The 24,377-nt window shown below is 47.8% G+C and overlaps 1 long non-coding RNA gene across 1 annotated transcript; it reads left to right on the top strand.

Moving 5' to 3' along the window:
- Nucleotides 1–3,021: 3,021 nt before the first annotated feature.
- LOC309611977 lies at nt 3,022–23,670 on the top strand. The gene is made up of 2 exons (XR_014234870.1): nt 3,022–20,511; nt 22,316–23,670. It is a non-coding gene; the product is annotated as an uncharacterized lncRNA (long non-coding RNA).
- Nucleotides 23,671–24,377: the final 707 nt, after the last annotated feature.

Genomic DNA, 24,377 nt, shown 5'->3' with positions numbered 1-24,377 from the left:
CAACACTGCTTTGGAAAGAAAGAAGCCACTCGGCCTTCAGAGCAGGCATGTCTCTTGTTTAGGCCTGACCATCACGGAGGCCTTTTTGTTGTGTCAGTTTCATGAGCAGAAATGCTCTTAAAATAAGCCTTAGAGTGTCCCTTAATCGAAGAGTAATTGGTAGCCAATAATTACAGTAAACCTGAAAACACAAAAAGAACCACGGTGAAATCAAGTTGTTTCCGTAAAGGAAAAGTGCAAAACCTTAGAAATATATATTTAGTAAAGAAATAAGATGAAAAGGAAACAAAGCTCTTAAAACAGAGCATAGAGGAAAGTTTATCAAAGGCAAGATGCTCCAGAAAATGTAAATTTTATGGTTTCCATAGGGAAGGTGATACATGTCAACTACCCAGAGACCGACCCAAAATATGACAAGGGTTCACCGTCAAGTGGTGAGTAAATAAATAGGTGGTTTTCTCCTAATTTTCCATCTCTAAGTTTAGCTTCATTGCAGTACGCAGGTCAACATCTTAAAATGCGTGTCAGGGTAGCTTTATTAAATTCTAAGCTGACTTGATTTATTTTGTTCTGCGCTTTAAAATGTGAGAGAGACTGTACATTGCCTACGAATGACATTAGCTGTTCGGTGGGTAATTGGTCTTAAATTATTTGTTTCTGGGACCACAGTCGGATCACGTTTAACTGTTTTTGAAAAGAGTGCAAAAGCCGCGCTGGGCAGTGCGTGGGGCTTCAGGATCCAGACGCCCAACCCCAGAAGGCAGTGGCTGATGGGTCTGCATCAGTACCTGTGTGAGATGGCTCTGCAGAGTGGAAATCAGCAGCCTCCCTGAAAATAGACGAGCCGGGTATGCCCTTAGTCACAGTCACTGCTCCCAGATGTCTCTCCCCTCCCTTCCTCCTCTTCCCCCCTTGCTTGGCACACAGGAGGAAGCCGGCCACAGACTCCTTTCCAGCAGACTCAGCCGGACCCAGGAGGCGGCTCGGCTCTGCCCCTTAGCCGCAGAGTGATGGGCTGACCCTCCCGGAGCGCCATTTCTTCATCAGCAGGATGGGATCCTAGCTCCAGCCTCGCAAGGCTGCTGTGGGGATGTAAGGTGACCCAAGCGCACCTCCTAGCACGGTGCCCGTCACGGGCCACCAGCCACTGCCTGCGGTGCCTTCCCTTGTCCTGAAGACATTTGCTGCACCTCCCTGGAGGAAAGCTCCCCTCTTGTCCCTCCCTCCCTGTGTTCCCCAACAATGACTAGGGACGCCTCTTGCCTTCTGTATACTTCGGGGTCTGATTTAGCTTTTAACGCCGCAGGACCGGAATCCAGCTAGATCACCGCTCCTGGATCATAAATAGGCAGAAGTCACCAGACCAGCTCCTCACATGTCAGGAAGCAGCTCTGCTCCCCGAGAAAATAAGGCTCATCGCAAAACAATATCCAAAGCAATGCTCCCCAAATGCCACCTGGGTGTACAAGGCTCTGCACCCAAATTATAGTTTTTGAAAAGGCAGTGCTTCTGCTACTAAATAATGCAATAGCTCAGGCAATCGGAGAAAAGATCTAGGCAAATGTGCCATATTTGAGCTTTATGCCAACTTCTGAGGATGGAGCCAGGGAGGAAGGGCGAGGGGAAGCCACAGCACTCACAAACCCGCTTGTCTTAAGACCCCCTCCTGTTATATAGCCTGGACCCCCAGGTGCACAAGTGAAGACGAAAAGCTGCAACAGGAAGAAGGGGAGAGAGAATCAGGAGCTCGGGCTTGCTGGGCAGCAGGGGAGAAGAGATGCGAGGAAACTCACCAAAACACACTCCCAGATCCCAGGTTTCTTGTACGACCATACTTTCTAGCCGGTGATGCTGACACTGCCAGTAGCCTAATTAGGTGCGAGGACACGCCAAGACAACCTGGTTTTTCCACTTCCTGTGACTTGACATTTAATTTTTCCATTCCCTTTTTAGAACTTTGAATGAGGCTGTTAATGAAACTTCCAACGATAAGCACTTCCCAGGTCTCACACTGACGGTGTCTCAGTGACCTGAGTGACTCACAGCCCATTCATTCAGGGGCAGGCTATTCACTCGCTATCTTTGTTGGGTCGCAGGGATTCATAGCCGCATCGAATGGGCCTAGAATCCAAACCTCAAGGAAAAAAAGCAATATGCAAAGTTTGATCAGCACCAAGATTGCAGCGATGTAAAATACTGATGCGTAGGGAAGAAATGAGATGAGAAGTACAAGAGTAGATGGCTTAGGAGGGTGGGCATGCACATTCCTCCTTTTCCAACTTCTATAATGCAGTTCCATTATTTTACAGTCCAAAATTAACTTTAAAAATTGTAAGTGGTCAAAAAAAAACACTTGTTTTAAAAGTGCATTTGTTAGTAGATATTTTTTATTTCGGACTGTAATGTCCCGTGGAAAAAATGTTCTCAGTCCAGCTGACAAATGCCCATTTGCTCTGATGACAATTGACTGACCGCTCCTGTGGACCCCTGGAGGGGTTTTTCACCCCTGTTTCTGGGGAAAGTCATTCTCCAATCGGCAGCCTCTCACTCCTCCTCCCCCAGCTGCAGACCGGACAGGCAGATGGAGCTTGGGGGAAGCCCTCTGGGTGGTTTTCTGGAGCCCTGGCTGGAAAAGGGGGGCGTCTCCAGCCTGCAGGTTGCTGGAAGAGCTGGAGAGCAGTGACACCGGAGGTCCTGTGCACCAGAGAGAACGTATTTAGGCCGCGAAAGGGCTCTGAGACCAGAGCAACCAGGGAGGGAGGCCTCACCCAGGCTTGGGTGGAAAGGGGCCAAGCCGGGGAGGGGATGGGAGCGCCCGGGGGGGCGGGTGTTGTGAGGGAACATGGGGTGGGTACTGGTGCTAAGTGACCTGTGCTCTGGGCGCCTCCTAAGAGTGACGCCCCCTTGCCTGCCCTTCCAGCAGAAACTCCAGAATGTGCCTCTGTGCCTTTGAGCCCAAGGATGCTGGAGAACCCCACACTGTATCTGGGCCCCCTGCTCCCTGCTTTGGGGCCAGGGGCCAGGCAGCCCCATCCCTGAATAGGTCACAGCCTCGCGATGCAGGTGGAGCCCAGTTTCATGCTTTGCCTACCCTGGGCACCGAGGAGGACACAGGTACCTGAGACCTACCTCTCCAGTAACAGGACAACGTGAAAAGACTAAGCCAGCCTTTCCATTCATCATGAATTTCCACGCTTATTCAACATACCGGATAAAGCCATCAAGGAAACAGCTGAATTCTAGCGTGGTCTTTGTTAAAGTTGCACAAAAGACTGCAGAGCAGGTCTGCTTCCCAGGTAGACCCAGCACGGATGAAGTTACGTCCAGAATCATCACTCTCCTCTCCAGCTTTCCCCAGAACCAGCAATTCACTGAAAATACTTCCTGAGCTTCGAGATAGGAACGATTTTTATGAGGTACAGATTTTGCCACCTCCCAACTTCTTAACCAAAGTGAAACTCGCGGTTACCAAGAGGGAAAGGAGGAGAGGGATAAACTGGGAGATTGGGATTGACATATACACACTACTCTATATAAAAGAGATAACTAATAAGAACCTACTGTGTAGAACAGGGAAGTAATGACCTAGATGGGAAAAGAATCTAAAAAAGAGTGGACATGTGTGTGTGTATAACTGATTCACTTTGCTGTACAGCAGAAACTGACTCAACACTGTAAATCAACTCTACTCCAATAAAAATTAATTTAAAAAAAAAAAAGTGAACTTCCTGACACTTCAATCGTCAAAAGAAAGTTGAATCTAGTTTGTACAGTTATGCTTACTAAAGATCCCAGTAACGATGCTAATTCAGGTGATTGGGAAAAGGTGAAATTGGGTCAAAGTTCTACAGGTGTAACACTGAAAATTGAGAAATTAAAGTTCTTTTATAATGAAAAGTTATTCTCACTCAGTTACTCGATCCCACTACCTACCTGTCTGTGATGGGTACATAACAAAGCCTATAAAACAAATGAGACCTCCTGTTTCTATCCTAACAGTAACGTCCAAGTTACCCTCAATAAGCCACACTATTCAGTTAATGGGAACATTGGGGGAGATTTTTATACAGATTTTTAATGTGCGTAAACCGAATTGTCAATTCATCTCAGAATGGACTCAAAGAATTCAGCAGATCTTTCCCTGCTGAATGTCATCATGACAGAAAGTCACCTAAAAAGAATCCTCAGCATGTAAATTAATTTAAAATTGAGCAGCTTAATTTTACATTTCGAAGATAATAAGATTAACCAGAAGGAACAGAGAGAGAAAACCAATATCAGGCTTGAGTGGAAAAAAGAAAAAAAGAGCTTGAAAAATAAAACCATGAGAAAGCTGAGTCATTTTTGACTGAATTTCAAGGCCCCGTGGAAGTCCCCAGCATGAGCATAAGAGGGAGGGTCTCACAATTGTCTTCTTCTCGGAGCCAACCAACTGCATCCAGCCCTGTGGTGATGGCATCACTGGGCTGAGTTGATAACACTGTGACTCAGAATAGAAGACATGGCCTTTCTTTGATTTTGAAGGCAGGCTGTAAGGGAACTGCATTAAACTGACCAGAAATCACATCAGATCAAGAGAGAGATGCGTGGACAGCTTTTGACCTGGGATGCAGAGACCAGAGGTGAGACTTCAACAAAAATGCTACAAAGATACATGAGTTTCAAATTCAAGATCATCCTTCTGTTCTGAAAACCCAAACATCAATGTCTTTGGCCCAGAAAGTAAAACTGACAATGAATAGGATGTGAAACTAGCCAAACACACTGTTCTCATTTCGCCATGATGCTAAATGAAAGTGCAGAAAAGTCCAGCAGCAAAATGAATGTTTCATGTTTCTTCGACGAGATCTCTGAGGTTTCTCTAATTATCATACACCAATGTTAATAACAATAGAAAGCATGGTTTAAATATGCGATTCAGTGATATTTTTTAAAAACTGCATTTGGGGTTCTTTGGAGAGTTCTGAAATTTCCATAGCAGCCGCATGCTCCAGTCCTGGTGGCATTTGGGGAAACACTTGTCAAAGCCATATTTGGAGCCAAAACTGCCTGTGTGAAAACAATTTTTTTCCCTATTGTTGAGTGAAAATTCCATGAGCAAAACATTCTTGCATTGTGTCCAGTGGAAATACGTTATTTCCACTGAGAATATTACCCTCATGAGCTTGCCTGTAATGTTTACATTGGAAATAAGTAACAGAAACGTGCGTGCTCTCTCCTTTGCTTTTGCTCTTTTCCTACCTCATCCTACGCTCTTTATCAAGAGAGTGGGAGTGACCTGGCACAAAATCAACATGACAAGTGCAACCGCCTGCCTCTCAGTCACCAGGAGCCCTTAGCCATCATCCTACCTGGGCAATGCACCTGTTTCCCCCCCACCACGGTGTGTTGCTCTTTGAGGAATGGCTTAGAGGGTCTGACTTGTAGCTGTGGCAAAGGCTCTTGGCACTGCATATTTACTGACTCTGGCCCAACTAGCTGAAGTAAGTCTTTGCTCATTTATCAGCCAATTCAGGTCTCAGCTGCAGTTTTCAGCTTTGATCAGAGCTGAAGCCCATATCGTCATAACATCATGTGTGAGCCTGGGTCTGGGAAGACCAAGAAGAAGCACAGAGGGCACAGGGAGCAAGGCTGGGCCTCCTGCTTCCCCCATTAGGATGGAAGGAAAGGGCGCGGCTGATTGGCTTAGGGAGAATGGTCTGTGTGGGGGAGATGGGTCAGGGAAGATTGGAGAGGGGCTTCGGGGGGACTAGAATTCCACCCCTACCTTACTGCCACTGACTTGGCACTTCAGGGAGAATAAGAACCCAGTCCTCACGGACTTAGAGCCTAGGGGGGTCCCAGACACACAGAGACACAGCTAATTCTAATATATGTCAGGCCAATGAAGGCACAGACGAGGAAACAATCAAGAACCCCAGGAATATAGAGAGAGGAAACCAAGAAACATCAGAAGGATAGTCTGCAAGGAGAGCCTGCTTGCGAAATCAACCAGAAAAGGGAAAGTTAAGGAAGCAAAAAAACGTTTCCAGGACCTTTTCTCCCTCCATTCAAATCCATTTACTGGGCACCAACTAATACAAGCATTTACTAGGCACCTACTACTTGCAAGGCACACAAATAAAAAAGGGATAGTTTCTGCCCTTCAGGACTTTAAGACAGGGACACAAACAACAGTGGGAAAGAATTTGTGATAAGTTATTTGCTCATGCAAAGCACCAGGGGAGTGTGGAGGCCAGAGGAGCCCTGTTTGGGACAATCTGGAGGGCTTCCCGGAGAAGCTGCCATCTTCAATGAGCCTCCAGGAATGAGTGGGGTTTCAACAGGCTGGGATGGGAGGTTAGTTTGGGCTGAAGTCTTGGGAGCCTCGGGAGGTCACAAAGCCACATCCAGAGCTTCCTTCCCTTTACTGGGGGTTTGAAGGAGGGAGTTCCACGCCCTGCAGGCGTTGCATTCAGAGCACACAGCCTCGCTCTCTTAGCACGAGGGGTATTTTGAGGGGTTTTTTGCGCTGTGGCCTCTGTGCCGACAAGGAGGGCGTCAACATTCAGCAGCTACTGGGGCAGTTATCAGACCAGGAACCCGGGAGAGTCAGGGCGAGGAGAGAGTGGCCCTGCCCCATCGGCTTGCTCAACTCCCTGCCCTGGCTCAGCACTTCCTCCTCAGCCTCCTGGGGGGCGCCTCCCCCCACGCTCCTAAGATGCCGTACAACCTTGGGCAAGCTACTTAACTGCTCTCTGCCTCAAACGGCTCCTCTGTAAATGGTTCAGAATAGTATCTCGTAGGATTCTACTGAAGATGAAATGGGTGGTGCTTCCCAGGGCGCTTAGCACGGAGTGAGCGCTCACAAAGTTTAATTCTTATTAGTTATTATTTTCTTACTAAGTGATCTCACTCGCACCTATGCCCTCACCATGATTTGTAAGCTGATAACCCCCCAGTCTGTATCCAAGGCCCATCTCTCTTTCCTAACGGTCAACCCTGTAGCCCAGCGGTCTTGTGGGCATTACCCTGTAACTCTCGCCATTCTGACAGGCACCTCCAGCTTTCCAGATCCATCTAAAACTGGATTCATCATCTTTCTTCAACCTTTAGTCTTTCCTCCCTGATCTGGGTGAGTAACATCACCATCCAGCTGTTACCCATGAGAGAACCCAGATGGTCGTCCTAGACCTGCCCTTCATTTTCTAACCCTAAATAGACCTGATGCACAAATAAAACATCGCATGGGATGAACCCCTTCCCACTCTCACTACCATTCACTTACCATTTCTCCTCTGTCTTTCCCCGCTGCCTCTGGGCTGGGTCCCCCCTCCAACGTGTCTCCCGCGCAACAGCCAACACACAGATCTAATTAGATCGCTCTCTTGGTTAAGCCCTCCCAAGGCTCTCCATGGCTAATGTCTGTACTCAAGGCCCTTTATGATCTCTCCTGCTTTTCTAGCCACATTTTCATAAATGCAGGTTTCACCTACTTAGCACAGAGCAGGTTCTCCATAAACAGCTGGAAAGAAGCAATGAATGAGTGAATGAATGAAAGAATGAATGAATCTCCCGTAGGTTCCCCATCAGATCTTTCCTGTGGCCATTCTGAACTCCTTTTGATTCCCTAGGCATGTCATCCAGGAAGACAGTCTTCTGCCCATCTTCATCCCAGTCTAGCCGGCTCCCTGCTGGCGCGTCAGCTTCCGGGCCTTCCCCAGGTCTATCTCCCCTTTCAGAGACTATTCTCTAAGAGTCCTTTCATTGCTGGTCATCCCACTAAGCTCAGAGTTCTCTGAAGTCCAGAATTATGTGTGCTTATCTAGAAGTCCCTGCAATAAAGCCTAGGCATTGCCTGGTCTAAAGTAGGCATTCCATTAATGATTTATTAACCCAGCAGTGAATGGATCAAATGCCAATTGTGTCGTATAAACAATACCAGCAAAGGGAGAAATCAGTGTGGCATCTCTTTTTCTTTCCTTTTGGCTTTATTTCCATAGACCGTTCCAGTGCATGCCACATTCTGTCTCGGGAGAATAGAATGGACCTTCGTTTCCTCCCCTCCCATTTCTGCCAGACTCAGTTCCTGCTGCTGTATTGACAGACTTTTGGAAGGTTCACCTTTCCCTCGAATGTCTCATGGTGATTAAGAACAATAATTGCCACTGAACAACAGTCCAGTTCAGTGCAGAGAAAGCCGACCAACATTCACCAGTGGACTTTAAACACTGACAGATGAAACAGCCAAGAAAAGTTCATTAAGCTGGGGCAATAAAAAGTGCAGGGGAAAATAGAGACAGAGCAACTCCCCCGGGGCATTGCAAGAGCAAGCCTTTGTGATGAAATATTCCTTAAGGAATCTGGGGAAATTACATTATAAAACTGCAACAGAAGGCAGGCTAGGGTAACAAGCTCCGTTAGAGCATGGTGGCCACACAGCACCACTCCTGGGGAGGGAAGCACACCACGCAGCCGCTGGTCTGGCCGGCTGTCCACACACACCCCAACCCCCGTGAATGTTGCTGGAAAGATGGCTTTTATCCCCACCGCATAGGCATTCGAGGGCTTAGAGAAATCGTGGAAGCACATTTCCCTACTCTAAGTTTGCACTTGAAAACTGGTCCAAAAGCATCAGGTACATTTTGACAATTTTTGTTTGTTTTTCTAAAGGAGCCAGGGGTCAGCAAAATAACTGGTCACTATGCCATGAAGAACTCTGAAATAAAAGGGATTGTTTCCCCACACGGGACCAGCTGTAAAGCTGCATCTTTGAAAATGCAGAGTAAGAGCGCTGTAGAAACCAGGAGAAACCTGGAGTGTTTCAGAATCTCCGTGAGCCAGAGATGCACCAGGGCGTACACTCTGAGTGTGGTGCCTGTATTATATACACATTGTCCAAAGCAGGACATTTTTGAGAGCAAACAGAGAAGGTGCTAACGGGTCCTGCCCAGGCAAATGAGCAAGCATGGTCCCCAGGGCTCTGAGTGGTGTCTCTGTGAAATAAACCCTCAGGTGGAAGACAAAGTGTACCTAGATTATAAAAGCCAAAATGTACTTTTTTAAAAAGAAGGTCTCTCTGGACTTAGTGCTTTGACTCTTCCCTGATGTGGTTTAACCCAAATTACACAGGCATTTCTTATCAGCAGAAGCAGACGATAAAATATGGGAAGAACTATAAGAGAAATGGGCCAGGGCTCTTGTGAAATTCTTTCGCCACACCAGCGGGCTTCTGCAAACAGGAAAGTATTTAGCAAGAGGTGCACAAGCTGGTTAGAGATGCAACAAGATGATCCCAAGGTAACCGTCAGCTGGTGCTCATCAGCATTTCTCCCCTTTAAAAATGAGCCATAAAAGTGAAAGTGAAGCCTTGCCTCCCATGTCCAAGTGTTTCTGCATGGCAAAAATAATCTGTATTCCAATCAGGTGATGTTGAAAAAGAGGTGACGATCAGATACAGACAATGCGTGCTGGTGACTTCAAAGCTTCCTGCAGAACTTCAGAACCGACAGACTGATTCCACGGCGCTGCCCTTGTCTGTTTCTTCAAGGTCAGGTAATTTGAGACAAGCTTTCTTCCAGCCCAGCCCCACCCCAAAATAAAAGCAGCCTAAAAATCTGAAATCAAGGTGACCACGAGCTTTAAAAATGGAAGGGGATTGTCTTGCAACATTTTCTTCTATTAGCTAGTACATTTCTTACTCCTGGATCTTGAATCCTTTCATCAAAGGAAAAAAAAAAAAAAAAAATAGACCTGAGTCGTCTTGAGCCATACTTCATGCAAATCTAAAGGAGAGAGGGGTCCCCAGCATCTCACACCTGTCGCTTAGTCCCGTTATCTCATGACGAAGATGCTGGGGGCGGAGCCTAACGTGCTTAATGAGGAAAGTATTGTGGAGATGTTCATGGGAGGGAAGGAGAGCTGGGCACGGTCACTGCCAGGCCGTGAGCAGGACAGCTGGCTTCCAGAGAGCCTGCACGGTGCGTGTAGCATAGAGTGAGCCAGTCCCCCTTCTGGGCTCAGCACACCTGCTGATGGGTCTTGAGAAAGTCCTGCGTTTCCCTGAGACCACGCTCTGACTCTGCCGCTCCTTAGCTGCAGACACCATGCAAAAAGCAGGTGGCTGAGAGCTCAGCTCCCCCAAGCTTCCCTGTGTAACGCATGTCCTTTGCATGGACCCTGGGAAAGAAATAGAACTTCCCTGAACTGTTTTCCATTGGCCCCATCAATCCTCCAAAATGTTGCCTCCGCCACGCCCCCTTCCCCAAGCATGTTTCACATTTTGACAGAGCAAAACCTATTACTGTGACCCAAGGTAAAATTTCATTAACCCAGAATTCTCTGATTTGAAATCATTCATGCTGGGCTGAGGTTTAACTTTGCCCAGCAATCCTCTTCTTCTTTCACACAGCAATTTAAATTTATAAGCAGTATTTGGGGGGAAAGTGTCAAAATGCATCAGGGAAGACATTGTTTCAGCACATCGGAAGCACTCACTCACAAAATAATTGTTACAGGAAATAAGTCATAGTTAAATATTCAGTATTGCAGCTCCCTGAAGACTCTGAAAGGCAACGTTTCTGTCTTAGCTGTGCCACTGTAACTCTTTCAAACAGTCTAAAATTCTGACTGCTTGCTTCCTGAATTATTGCAAATGAATGCCATCTCGTTTAATCTGAAACAAAAAGAGTCCTGTGCCTAGTAAACACTAACAACTGTATTTTACAGTGTTTGATGCTAGTCTCCCGGCAGAAGGTGGTATTGATGGAGCTGCTTTTCATAGTTAGAAGTGAAGATCCACACATTTCCAGTTGCTCCCCAACTTAGCACTGTCTTTGTGCCCAATCTCATGCCCTGTGCCCTACAGAGGAAGTGAATCTAATCGGGGAGGCAAGACCAGAGAATAACTGGATCCCAAATTCTGTGATCCTAAGCCCAAGCAAAACAGAAAACCTTAGCAAGGCAAGAGACTGAGAGGAATATACACGAATCAGGGACATTGCATGTGCTGGGAGAGCCCTTCCACACCACTTTCAGTCACCTGCGTGGTCTGCAAAACTCAGCTCAACGACTCCTCCATGGGCCCCTCTGGGGACCCTGGCCCTTTCATTCTAATGACCACGTCAGGGTGCCTGCCATTTGCACTGCCCTGTGCACGTCCCCATGTGCCTCACCATCTTTCTCCACAGCTAGCAGTGGACCAAGCCTGTGTCTCTGGGAGTTACCAGCGTCTTGCCAGGAACTAGGCACAAATTCAACTCTCAATAGTGCTTCAGTGAATAAGTGAATGAATGAATGAATGAAAGCACTTTTTCCTGTACATTCCTCTTTATGGAAATTTCCCGGCTCTCAGAAATTAAATAGTAAATCAGGGCTGCCACATTTTTGCCCAGCAGTCCTCCTGCGTCAGTTTTTACAGCCCTGCTGGAGTGTAGACATCATTTTTTAATGTCAGCTTTACCAGGAGGTTGAAAAGGTGCCGTTACTCCCCCAGAATGGAAAGTCCCTCAGCTGAGTGGACAAGGAAGCTTCCGGTTTCTGTGACCCATATCTGCAATTTCTCAGGCATCTTCACATCGTGCCGGGCTGGGCCCCATATTCAGTTGGCTTCTTTCAACTGCCACCTCGTCTTCAAGCATCTGTAATCACCTCGTGGCAACAACATCTCTTATGTGACACTACCTGTTCATAGCAATGAGCTTATCTTCTGGAAAGAGGAAATCCAATACCATCAATAAACCAAGCAGCGGAACAAAGTCCTGATATTCTCAAGGTGGGCTTACGTCAAGACTCTCTTAAAAACAGCATGGATTATTTAGCCCATGAATGCAAACAATGCGTGACTACATAAGGAAAGGATTTCTAGCTGCCTTCTTTTCATATATATTTTAGTGTTTCCACTTATCTGAAACAAGCAGTCAGCTGGACTTAATTACTTTGTGACCTCAGTTTTTCTATTGTTACCCTACCTGATACATCGTTGTCAAAGAACCTGTACCCTGACTCCAAAATGTTATTTTAATTGAAAACGGATCAGTCTTTAACCTTTCATAACTTCATGTGGTTGCTTCCGAAGTTTGAACCGCCCCTTAACCTTGACCAGGTTCTAACTTTCGCGATTCTGATTAAACTTGATTCTAACCGGCACTTCAATTTTTAAAATGTCCTCTAAAACCCCTTGTCCCGCCAACACATGGTCACGTTCCATAACTAGACTGGGGAACTCGGGCAGTCCGTGCCTGGCTCTGTCCCCATGGGCCAGGACCTGTCCCTGGTGCTGCCGCCAGGGAGAAGGGGCCCGTCTGCCCTCCCCCACTTCCCTGTCCTGAGCGAGCTAAAGGCAGAAGTGCAAATGACACGGTGTCCACCTGGCACCTGGGGGAACCACTGACTTCATGGTCATCGAATCTGGCTTGGATTCTGGCTTTCCTGCTTACTAGCTATGTGCGCCTTCACACGTTTTGTCACCTTTCTGTTCCTCAGTTACTTAGATATAAAAGAGTAACAGTAATATTACCTACCGCACAGGGGGTCATGAAGATTCATTGTGATGCTATGATCAAGGCATCAGAGCCTGGCACACAATAAACACTCAGTTAAATTGTACACTGTATCTATCGACTCTCTGTTTACCTGTCTCTATATATCTGTATCTATCTGTATTTTTTTTCTTTCATTGACTATCAGCTTTTTGGGAGCAGATACCATTCCTGATTCATCTTTGCACCCATCAGAGAAGGCAGTCACTAAGTGCCAATTGGTTTAATAATGCTGTTAAATTTACACTCTGACCCAACTTTCTATCAAGTTAACAATATTTTAATTACTACAAGACACTGCTAAACAAAAATGTGGGCTTCTCTTTTCTCTTTCCGTATCAGGCTTCCAGGATTTTGTAACCCTCTGTACGTCATCTTACTTCTTACAGCATCTGCAACCCAGAGAAGCAAGAGGCTCGGGGACTAGCCTGGCAGAGAGCTGCCACATAATACAATACATGTCATGCCATGAGCATGCCAGCTGTCAGTCTGCACACAGTGCACACACAGGCACGCACACACATGCACACACACGGAGGAGGGGACAGCCAAAGTGAACTGTTGAATTATAATTATATGTGCATCTAATTTTGTGAGTGCTTCACACAGTATCACCCACAGGCTACATTGTACCTGGAAAGACCAATGACATATGTTTATTTGGGCAACATGGAAGCAGAGGGTAGTTATCTATATGCTTCAGGTCAAAAATACATTTTGCCCTATGCACAGAGACAGTTGACGTCAAGGTGAATTTCTTGGTTTGAAATAGCTAGATAATTGAAGCGTCTATTTCCCACCATATATGAAAGATACACTTTAAAGGAATCTTCAGCATTGGAATCATTTTCAGCAAAATGGCTATGAGAGTTGACGTGTGTGCCAGGTGCTGGGAAAGGTGTAGATGCCAAAAAGATGTCCCCATCTTATGGGGGGAGGAGGGGGCATGAAAAGGACAGCAAAGTGAATCCGGCGTATTGATGCCGTGATGGAAGCTTGTACGGTGGAGGCCACAGGCAGGGAATGGTTAATTTCAGTTTACAAGTGAGCTCTACGAATGGGGCCCATTTTAAAAAGTAAATCAAGTAAAAATTCATGTTTATTCAAGATCACACTCGGAATGGTGTCCAAATGTTCCCAAAGAAGACAGTTCCTGAAAAACGATGAGAAAATGTGCCCCAATCATCTCTCTTCTGTTGCTATAATCGTGGATTAGGGCCATTAGCCCCAGAGGCACATGTGGGGCCCAGAAAGTGAAATCCCTTGTATCTCTCCCGTTTGTCTCAGGAGGGTGGAGTCTACGGGGACAGAAAGACTCCAAAGCAGGAAATTTCCCAAACCAGAAGCCAGTGCCTCCAGCAGCAGGAGAGAGGAGTAGGGGCTCTCCTCTCCTGAACCCAAGCCCTCTCAGTCCAGCCTGCCTGCCGAGGTGAGCTTTCCCATTCAATCAGCAAACACCCCTGGGCACCGCATGTACAAAGCGTTGGGCTTCACGTGGAGACAAGCAGAGTGAAAACACCCCACCCCCGATGGTGTGATCGCTCAAGTCTCGATGTTGAGTTTAAGTAACAAAGGCAGGCAAACCACAGGGGTAAAGATGAAATTAAAAAATCCATAGATTGGGCTCTTCCTCTTGTTCTGCCCCTTTTCCTAGAGCAGTGAAGTGTTGGAGGTGTTTTGGTTTGTTGGTTTGTTTCTGTTTTTGTCTGAGCTCTCTGGAGGTCATGGGCGGCATGGTCCTTTGTGCCTGAGCTGTATAATTGCCTCGGCCTCCACTCGGGAAGCACCCCCTTCCCCAGAGTCCCTTCAACAAGGCTCTCCCCTAGAGAGTGCAGCTGGGTCGGCTTCCAGGGCCTCTTCTCTCCCAAGCTCAACTGGGGCCCTGGACTAAGCCACAGGACCTCTGGCTGGAATCCCTCCCCCAGCTTGTTTTCCTGGTATCCGACCCGAGTACCCTCAGCCCCTCGGCTACGCAAGTCATCTCCTGTTAGCTGCCAACCTCAGTCTCTGAACGGATCATCTTCTACCCCATGGTTGTGATGCCTCCTGTCTATCAATTTATGGCTCGCTGTAAAATTAGCCTCCCACAGTTGCACAACCTACAGAAGATTGTTTTTGTCCGGAGCTTTTTAAAAAGCAGATTCATCAGGAGCTATTCTAGATAAACATATGTCACCCTTATATATAACCAGAACTTTGGAAGGGGGTTATGCATTGTGCTGTCTGATAAACATGTCCTTCTTCCACCACTCGACACTGCCCATCAGCCCCCCAGCCCCATCAAGTCTGTCCTGGTGCCTGCAATGCTATTCATGCCTTTGAGTTAGAACTTATAGTGATGACCGGGAAACTGAGTTTGTGTCAGCTGTGTGTTCACCTGGGGGCAACGTTAGTGATCGGCTCAGTTGCCAACAGTTGGTGATGGGCAGGACCCAGCCAGAAGGAGGAGCAAAGGAGGCCAGAGGGACCCCAGGGCCAGGCGGTGCCATAGGATCAAACAGGGAGGGGCACTGAAGGAGCAGCCCGAGGACCCCCACATCTGCATCATAGCCTCCCAGCGTGATGGCAAAGTAGACAGGATGTGACCCCCTCCCTCTGACATGCTTAATCCATTTGGAAGGCACCTTCCTTGAAAATCACAGTTCATGACTTATTCCGTCTCTGCAATGCCTTTTCCCTCCAGTTTCACAGAAGTTACCGTTCGTCATCTCATCAACAAACTTTAAGTGGATAAGAGTAGGTTTTTAAGAATTTCTTAGAACAAGGTCATATTTTTGCGTTGAACGGTGGTGTCCACAAAGCCTACCTCACCCCCCTTTTCAGGTATTTACTCTGCGGAAACCGTGTCTTTTCCCAGTCAAGAGGTCACAATGCAGTTCCAGAAACAGGGGGCCCAGCTGGAGCACCAGCGAAGTCTGTGGCCGTAACTGACACATCCGGGCAGGGCCGGCTAAGAGGTGAGGTGGACTTTCCGGGGCTCCGTGTGCATCAGAAAGCAGGCTGACTCACCCGATGTCTAGAGAAGGCCGGAAGCCCGGCTGTCTCAGATCACAGGGGTGACCGTCCAAAGCACTAGACGAGCCTGGCCTCGTGTTCATCCTCCAGAAGTCCTCGGGTGCTCCCTGGATTGCAGGAGTCGGTGGTGTACCAGAGAGGAAGGCTTTTGGCTGAAAGTGACAGCAACCCTGACCGCAGTGGCTTAAACAAATCAGGGGCTCACTTTTCTGGTTCAGTGGCCGCATTCTGAGACTGCCGTGGCCACCCGGTCATGGGCTGCGTTTGGTGAGAACTGTCCCACCCACCGTGTCTGTGTGTTCCATCAGAAAGAAAAAGGAAGTCACCCTGCAGCACAAGTTTTCAGGAACTCTAAGCAAACTCTGCTTCCTCTCAGCCCTTTGGCTGGCACTAGACCCGGTGGCCGCCCCCAGCTGAGAGGTAGCAAATATCAAGGGGATCGCACCTGGGGGTTGGGACCACGAGCCTGTCGTATCTGCCACTAAGGGAGTCCTACGACACGGGGTTCGGTTTTAGAGTAAACAGCAAGACCACAGCCCCGAACCTGGAAAGCAGCTTCCCCCGACACCTGCCAAGAGCACAGAGTGACTTGGACATACCGAGGACCACCCCACACGGTGACGGGGCCCCCTCACTGGTGTGCCCCTCCCCCTACAGCAATGGGCTGCCCCAGAGAGCCATCATGAAGCCCAGAAGAAGCTCTGTGACATGCAAAGGTCTCCCCAAGGAGCTGGGGCAGGAAAGGAGGAAAGAAGGGAGATGCTGCAGGGAAAAGAGCAGGGACCACCCCGCATCCCTAAGGAGCCCTCAATTCTGCCGGGAATGACTGGGGGAGGCGGGGTGCAGAGGTCCTGCTGTAGCATGAAACTACATTGGGATCCTGGGGCTCTGGGGCCTCAGGAAGCGCAGTGACCTTCAGCAACTAGAGTCTACTAGCTGTGTGACTGAATAAATAAAAGACCAAATGACCATTTGCTGGGCATGAATTCAGAATTCATTTGTAAACACAGGTCTTTTTTTCAGCTGAAGAGGGAAACTAGAAATTTATCGAGTCTAAGGTATGCCAGATTCTTTGCCCAGATTGTTTTACTGAATCCTTATAACAACCCTAAACATAGGCATTATTTTCATTTACCAATAAGAAAACAGGCTCAAAGATCTTGAATCAAAGTCTAAGATCACTCAGCTAAAAAGGGAAAGAGCCAACTAAAACCCAAACACGACCCAAATCCAAAGTTCATCTTCAACATTACACGTGTTCAGATGACTCTAATTTTATCTGGAGAATGATTTTTATTATTCATAATTACCCCACCTATATCTAAGGAGATTTGAAGCAGCTACCTCTATAAAAACCCTCTATAAAAACGTAGCTGAACGACCCGCCCCTCATTGTCAAAGATAACAAAAATGTTCGGATTTTCCCCAAACGTATAAGAAGATGAGAAGTCCAAGAAAGACCCAGAATCCCCAACTCCTCTGGCAATACTCCATCTACGCCAGGGCTGTCACCTCTGCTACTGAATCAATGGCCTTTTCAACTCAGGGCCAGGATTAGGGTACAGCAAGTGAGGTACCATGGAAAAAGGAGCCGGAATCTCGGTCATCAAGATACATGATTTTTAAGGCAATAGCTTTAAAAATAAAAATTAACGCCAAAATCCGTCATGAACAAAATATCCAAACATTTAAACAAAGACAGGCTGTTGTGTGTTAGATTCTGTGGTTTCTGAAGCAGTGGTTTCTAGCAGGCCGTGGTTCTCATGTCCCCAGACCCACTACTGTGGCCGGGGCAGCCTTCAGCCCCGTGAGGGTTGACGTCGGGGCACAAACAGCCTGGGGAATGAGGGGCTATCTATAGTCATGGTTTTCTGATATCAGAGCTGTTCACTTGTTCTGGCTGGTTTGAAACATGGGAGGAGGCTTTGCTAAGTATACACAGGGTACCTATTCCTACGTCTGCCTCAAGCCCCAGTGTGGCCCCCTCCCTCCAGCTGCTCAGTGTTTCTTGCACCCAGAAAGCAGAGAGGAGACGGGCAAGGAGGAGGACCTCCGATGGCATTAGCCAGCTCCCAGCCTCCCGGGGTCACCGGTGCCGCTTGCTCGGGACCAGCTGGCTAATCTCATCCACGCAAATCCTACACAAGGATATCACTGCGGCACCCTTTCCGATGCCCCTCTCCTTGGGAGGCACTGTAACTTTAAAACAACACTAACAGGCTTAGAACAGTCTTATTCCCCCAAAAGATGTCAAGTGTGTAGTGGAGAGCTGCCGTGAAAGACGCTACTTATCCACGCACACGCTGATGATGACTTTGACAGTAATGGACAGGCTAGAATATATTGCACTGGGTACCAGACAGTGCAAACAGGACTAGAAGAATGTGTCTTAAAAAGAATGCAAGAGCAATTAGCACTCCATTAATATGATATAAATGCTAATTTGTACAGATCCCACTGGTTTTGCCCTACCAGTGTCAGTGTTGTTTCAGAGGACACGCCGCCCGGACTCCCAGGAAGGCAGGAGAGGCTTCCCCTGGGGACCCCCTTTGAAGGGGGCGCGGATGGCAGGCGTCACGGGTGCCCTGGGACCCCTGCTCAGCCTACGCTGTGCCCGCGCCCGCGCTCTCAGATGAAGGGCCTCCTGCGGGAATTCCATGCCGCCCACACTGCTCTGGGCTCCGAGGGGCGCCTGGTGACTGATTTCAAAGCTGCTGGCCACAGCAGGACGCGTGACGATAAAGTGTCCCACTGAAGGGCAGGGCTTCACCACGTGCTGGGAGGGGACGGGGCTTCCGAGAACAGCTAAGATTCTCCACCGCACACCGGCAGCTGGTAATGACCAAAGTGATTGCCTTAAATAATTGATTTATTTATACCGGTTAAAAAAACCAAAAACAAAAACAAAGCGCCATGGAGTGTTATGAATAGTCTGAGATAAAATCGCACCATTTGGGAAGAAGAGGCACTCAGCAGCACCCTGTGTCTGGCAACTCCCCAAGGGTGTGATTAGGGTGTCACACATCAGAGGAGGCGGCAAAGGGGTTCACCCAGCAAATCATTTCATATGATTCATTTTAAACACGGCCAATGAGAAAGATCCTCTAGAGAGCCCCACCGCCCCTTTTGTTTACCACTAGTCCCGCTGGAAGAAGGAGGAGAAAAAAATGGGGAAGGAATTTGGGGGGGGGGACCTGAGAAGGGGCACCTCCCTGGGTGAGAAGAATGTCTCACTGTCCTCACCTCCACCAGCAGGTACACTGACCTCCAGCACACGGTTAAAGATGCTCGCCCTGACACACACACACGCACACGTGCGGACACACAGCCCGTGCCAGGTCTGCCCCTCTTCAGGACTCTTCCTGGGTCTTCCTCAGCACGTCAGTGTTGCAAAGTTATATTAAACTCATTCTAGGGACACAGGGGCAGCCATCCCTGTTCCCACAGCAGCGTTTCACTCGTTCCCTGGTTGATCCGTGATGCAGAAGAGGGACCCGCAAATCCAGTTGAATCCCAAAGGCGCACTGAGCACCTGGTGGGTGCAGACACTGCCTCATCCAGTGGGGCAAAGACGGGATTCAGAGCAGGAGATGGGCAGATCACACGCGGCCGCTCAAGGTCAGGGCCGTGATGGAAAAGAACCAAGTCAACGGCCGAGAGGGCTTCCTGGAGGAAGTGCGATCTGAGCTGGTCTCCTTGAAGGAGAAGACAATTTCAACAGGAATAAAGGGACAGAAGCCTCCCAGGGTGAAGGGAGGAGTGAGCAAAGGCACAAAACAGGTGACTCAAGGCTGGTGGTCAGAACTCAAGTCTGGGGCCATCTTTCTTCAAACCAAAAGAAGCTGGAGTAGCAAACAGACAGACAAGGAAGCAGAGCATTTGAAATGGGAACGACCTGGAAAATGCCAGCTATGGTGGCTAGATTGACATTTCTCAGACTCAGATCCCAGGGTATATTCTTAACAGTCTGTGTCTTTTCTTAGAAAAAGTTAACATTTTCTGTTTTCACTGTGATCATCACCTTAAAAGAAGAGGCTTCTCTTTCCGTACTCCTTGTCACCTGGCGAATCTCCTAACAACCAAGCTCTGCCGCCTCTGTGTTTATGGCAGCGTTGGAATGTGGAGCTCTGCTTTCGCAGATGCGGGCCGACGATACGCAAGTAGTGAACTCGGGCTGAGTGAAAGGTTGAATGACATCACCGAGCACTGCATGAACGAAAGTTTCACAGCAGTTCAAACAGAGGCCTCCGGTGGGAGGGCTGAGTCACCCCAAGCTGGGCAGCGATGCGGCCAAACTAACCAGGATCTACCCAGCTGCCAGCACCAGGGCCCATGTGCGTCAGCAAAGCATCAGCGCACACACTTGAACTTCAGTGGATTTCAGTTTGGTTCACACCTAATCCGGAAAACTGTTTTTGTTTTACAGAAATGTGGGAGCTATAAACATATAAAGGTCGACTCCTAGCTGTGTTTATACAAACAGAACTTGTTCAAAACAACACCCGGTGACCGAGGGGTTTTTTGGTCCTTTAAAAGGAGTCACTATATTTCTGGAGTTTGAGAAACACTGCCCCAGACCAGGAGCTCCCGGAGGGCCAGGGCCCTGGTCTTACCATCTTTGAATTTCCGTTTCAAGCACGATGTCTGGTGTGAGGTAGGGGATTTGATAGGAATTGGTTAAATCGGGGTGTGTGGCATCTGTTGAGAACAGGGAAGGTCATTCCTCAGGCACCATGGCCAACCTTTTGTAAAGCAGGTGTGGTGGACAGTGGCAACTCCTGCACTTTGGATGACACAGAGTCACCGGGAGGAATGGACTGTCCAGGTTGGAAGGTAGCGGCTGCAGCCGACAGAATGGAGACCAGGGAACCAGGGACCCCAGTGGTACAAAAACAGGACAGCTCTCCGTTTCTCAAGGGATCTTTTCTCTTACGTTCCCGACTTGATGCTGCCACACACGGAAGTGGTTCAAAGGAAGGTAGGATTAATTTTTCTTTTACAGAAGCAAAGAAGCTAGAACTGGTTCTTTGGTGGGGAAAAAGCAAGTAGATAGAAGATGGGCCTTGCAGGTAATAGTAGATGACCTTCAAGATGCTGTCGTTTGTTTGGCTTGAGCAGAGTGTGTGGGAAGCATGACCAGAGAGCTCTGACACATGGGGAGAGGCCAGCCCACGTGGGCTCACAAGCCAAGCTCAAGCTCACGGTGGGAGGAGGGTACAGCTTCTCTCTATCAAGCCCCCTGTTGAACCAAAGTGGCTTTCTCCGATATTTCTCATGATCCTTACCCCACTGAAGCAGCCAGACGCGGACACAGCCAAGGCCTTAGTGTGAGAATATGGCTTCCGCAATATTGCAGAGGGAAAGAGAGAGCTAATTCTTAAATTCTGAAAATGAAAATACACGTTTGAACTTTATGGAAGAGATCAGAGTGTAGAGTAGAAATAAAAGTAGTTTGAGCCTGGACAGGAGAGAAGAGAATTGGGGATGGGGGTGGCACAAGAGTACAGAGACAGCCAGAAGCAGACACTCCAGCTGCCTGCAGAAGCCCTCCTGGTGGGGTCCCAGTGAGCAGCAGGGACCCAGAGCCCTGGGGTCGGGGTGCGGCAGGGCAGGTGGCCCTGGCAGCCTCATGGCTCTCCTGGCCACGTGCCCGCAGAGACTCCCAGAAGCGGTGCCTGAACCTTGATGGTTGCCAGCTTCCCAAAGACCCAGAGACGTTCAAGGAAGAAGAACCATGTCACCTGCGGTCCCAAGAGGGGATGGATGCACCTAAAAGAAGGACACCTGGAAAGGCCCTGTCCCGAAGATCATTGCACAACAGCTGGAGACCAGCTGACATGATGTGGCCCTAAGTGTAAGAGCTCATGTTCACATAGCTCTCACTACGCTCCAGGCTCTGCTCCCAGGACTGAGCCATAGGCAGCTAGGTAGCCGGTACTGCCCTCAGGACAGGCAAGCGAGGAGAGAAGCCCTGCCTAGTCCCGTGCTTTACGACCCAACACTCAGCACTGACACAGTGTAGAATATCTGTGGTCCCCTGAAAAGTGGCCCCCCAAAATCCACAGCCCCATCCCCAGAACCTGCAAACCTGTTACCTTATACGGGATTTTACAGCTGTGATTAAGGTAAGGATCTTGCAGTGGGGACGTTACCCTGCATTATCAGCGTGAGCTTTACATACCATCACAGTGTCGCTATGAGAGAGGCAGAGTGAGACTTGACACGTGGGGAAGACAAGGAAGCCACGTGACCACGGAGGCAGAGGTTGGAGTGATGTGTCCAGAAGCTAAGAAACGCCAACAGTGACCAGAAGCCGGAAGAGGCAAGAAACAGATTCTCCCCCAGAGCCTCGTGAGGGAGAGCGGCCCTCAGACTTCAGCTGGTGATACGGATTCCAGACTCCTGCCCTCCAGAACTGAGAGAGAATCAGTGTCTGTTGTTGTAGGTAACCAGGTTGGATAATTTGTTACAGCAGCAATAGGAGATGAACACATCATCCTTAAACAGCCATTCTCACAGTAACACCCATTCAAGCCCCAGGGTCATGCTTCTCCACGCCTTTGACCCTATGTCTTTGAGATAAAAGGTGGCTACACCCCAAGGCCAGGAAGGTCTAAGGGCTGGGTACTGATACTGCTTTGAGGTGAAGGAAAAGATGGAGCAGTGGAAACAATGAGGGGAGAGAAAAGCCAGATGGCTCTTCTTTCTCTACCCTTCCTCTCAAAGGCCTGCCTACAATAGATCCCAGAACTGCCAACCGTACTTTTCTTGCTTCTCCCCAGGTTTCAACTCATGGTCCCAGAGGTACGCGCAACCAGTGTGGTATTTGCAACATTTGTCCATGGTGACCGAGGAACACCCTGTAATATTAAATGATTCATAATACTCTTCTATTTGTATACAGGTAGAAATAGACAATATTCATAAAACGTGATACCAGCTCCTTACTTGGGCAACCAAATGAATATCGAATGCTAGAACTGTGAAGACTTTTATTTCTATTAAAAACCATAATGAGATTTTAATTTATTCTTCAAAAAGCAATTAAAGATTTCAGTTATATTAAAGTAATGTTGATGTTAATTGTCAAAATTATTAATTATAATCTAGACTTTGCTTTGAACAGGTAAGTTTAACTAATTTGGAAGAAACACAACTCTTGGAAAACCTATGTAAAAAATAACTTTAATATCTTAAATTTTAAGTTTTTTAAATTTATACTTTAACAAAAATGTATTCAAATTTTGTAGACTTTGAAAACATTGCATTTGTATTTTAGTCACTTAGATCTTCACTGGTAATAGGACATGAATTTTTGTGGAAATCTTAAGTTATCACAATATGATTAGTTATTCTGCTGAAGTTATGGCGAGAAAATTAAATTTCATGTAGAATAAACTATGCTAATTTATAAGCTACGTAGGTCTTTATCTTACTGCTCTTCCAAACATCACTGGCCCCTCGATAAAACAGGAGGTCCAACACGCAGAAGAGGCCTTACCTGGGAGCGTCTGTTCAATAAATGATTGTGGCGTGAGTGAATGGATGACCGGCTGGATGAATGAATGAATGAATGCTGGGACATTTGTAAGGTGGGTAAAGCCAGACTGTAGAGGGCCTCGACCATTGGTCAGAAGGTTTAGCCAGGATGTGAGCCGGGCAATGATGCTGTGAGAACCATGTTGGGGGGGTTCACTGAGCAGTAGGGTACAAATGAAGCTGGAATTAGGCAACATCAAAAATAATATAGTTAACTAAGTACTTTATATTTTCATTCTTTGACTTTTATCTTTCATTCTTTTTAAACTATGGCTATTTCATGTAAAACCATGGGTGGGAATGCCATGACCCCTTGCGTGGCAGGTGTTCAGCTTTCCGTAAGGGAGCCCACCCATGGCGCTGGGGAAAGACCATGGACGTAGCGCTTCTCAGATCTGATTCGAATCCCAGCACCACCAGCTCACGTGAGATCCTGGCCTCAGTCTTAACTTCTCTGAACCTCAGTTTTTTCATCTGTGAAAGAGAGGTAATAGCACTTCCCCCATAAGATGGCTGTTACGTTAGGATTAGCACGAAAACACACTGGTGACCAGCAAGCAGTGGGTCTCAGTGAGGGACAGCCACTCTCATCATCAGGGAGCTAGAACCCACAGGCAGAGAGCGGTGTGTGCCTCCAAAGCAGACCCTGGGCTCTAGACCCACCACCCCCTCCTGGGAGGGTGGGCCGTGAACCGGCAGCCCCGCCATCATCTGGGAGCTGGTTAGAAACCCAGGGTCTCAGCCCCTCCCCCAGGCCAACTAAATCAGAATCCGCAGGCTACTCAGCACCCCAGGAAACTGCTATAGACGATAGAGTTTGAAAGCATCTAATGGTTCAGTGTCAGCCCTGACCACACATTCAAATAACCTGAGGGTCTTTTAAACAACCAGTGCCTAAGCCCCACCACAGACACATTAGTTCAAAATCCCTAAGAATGGGGTAGAGCCTGGGCTTTTAAAAAACCTACCCAGGTAACTGTAACCTCCAGCCAGGATCTGTATCAAAGGATACGAAGCTTTTGGGACAGAGCCTCATTATGACTTCATGGGCTCTTGGCATTTTTGCCTCCATGGGCCCTTTCCTCCATAAACTAATACGAAAAATTATATTTTGCTATGTGTTAATAAAAATGTAAATATGTGGATATTATATATTAAGACATTTTCTTCAATCTAAAGCTTCCTGTTTCAATTCTAATTCAAAAAAAAAATGTTGAAACATTTCATAGACCCGCAAAAGTGGGCCTCAGTCACTGTCACTAATGGATAAATTGGCTCTCTTTGGGGTGTTTATAAAGGTAAAGG

The sequence above is a fragment of the Balaenoptera borealis genome, assembly GCF_965194805.1.
Source record: "Balaenoptera borealis genome assembly, chromosome: 15".
NCBI lineage: Eukaryota > Metazoa > Chordata > Mammalia > Artiodactyla > Balaenopteridae > Balaenoptera > Balaenoptera borealis.
This window is presented reverse-complemented; position numbering and strand designations above follow the sequence as displayed.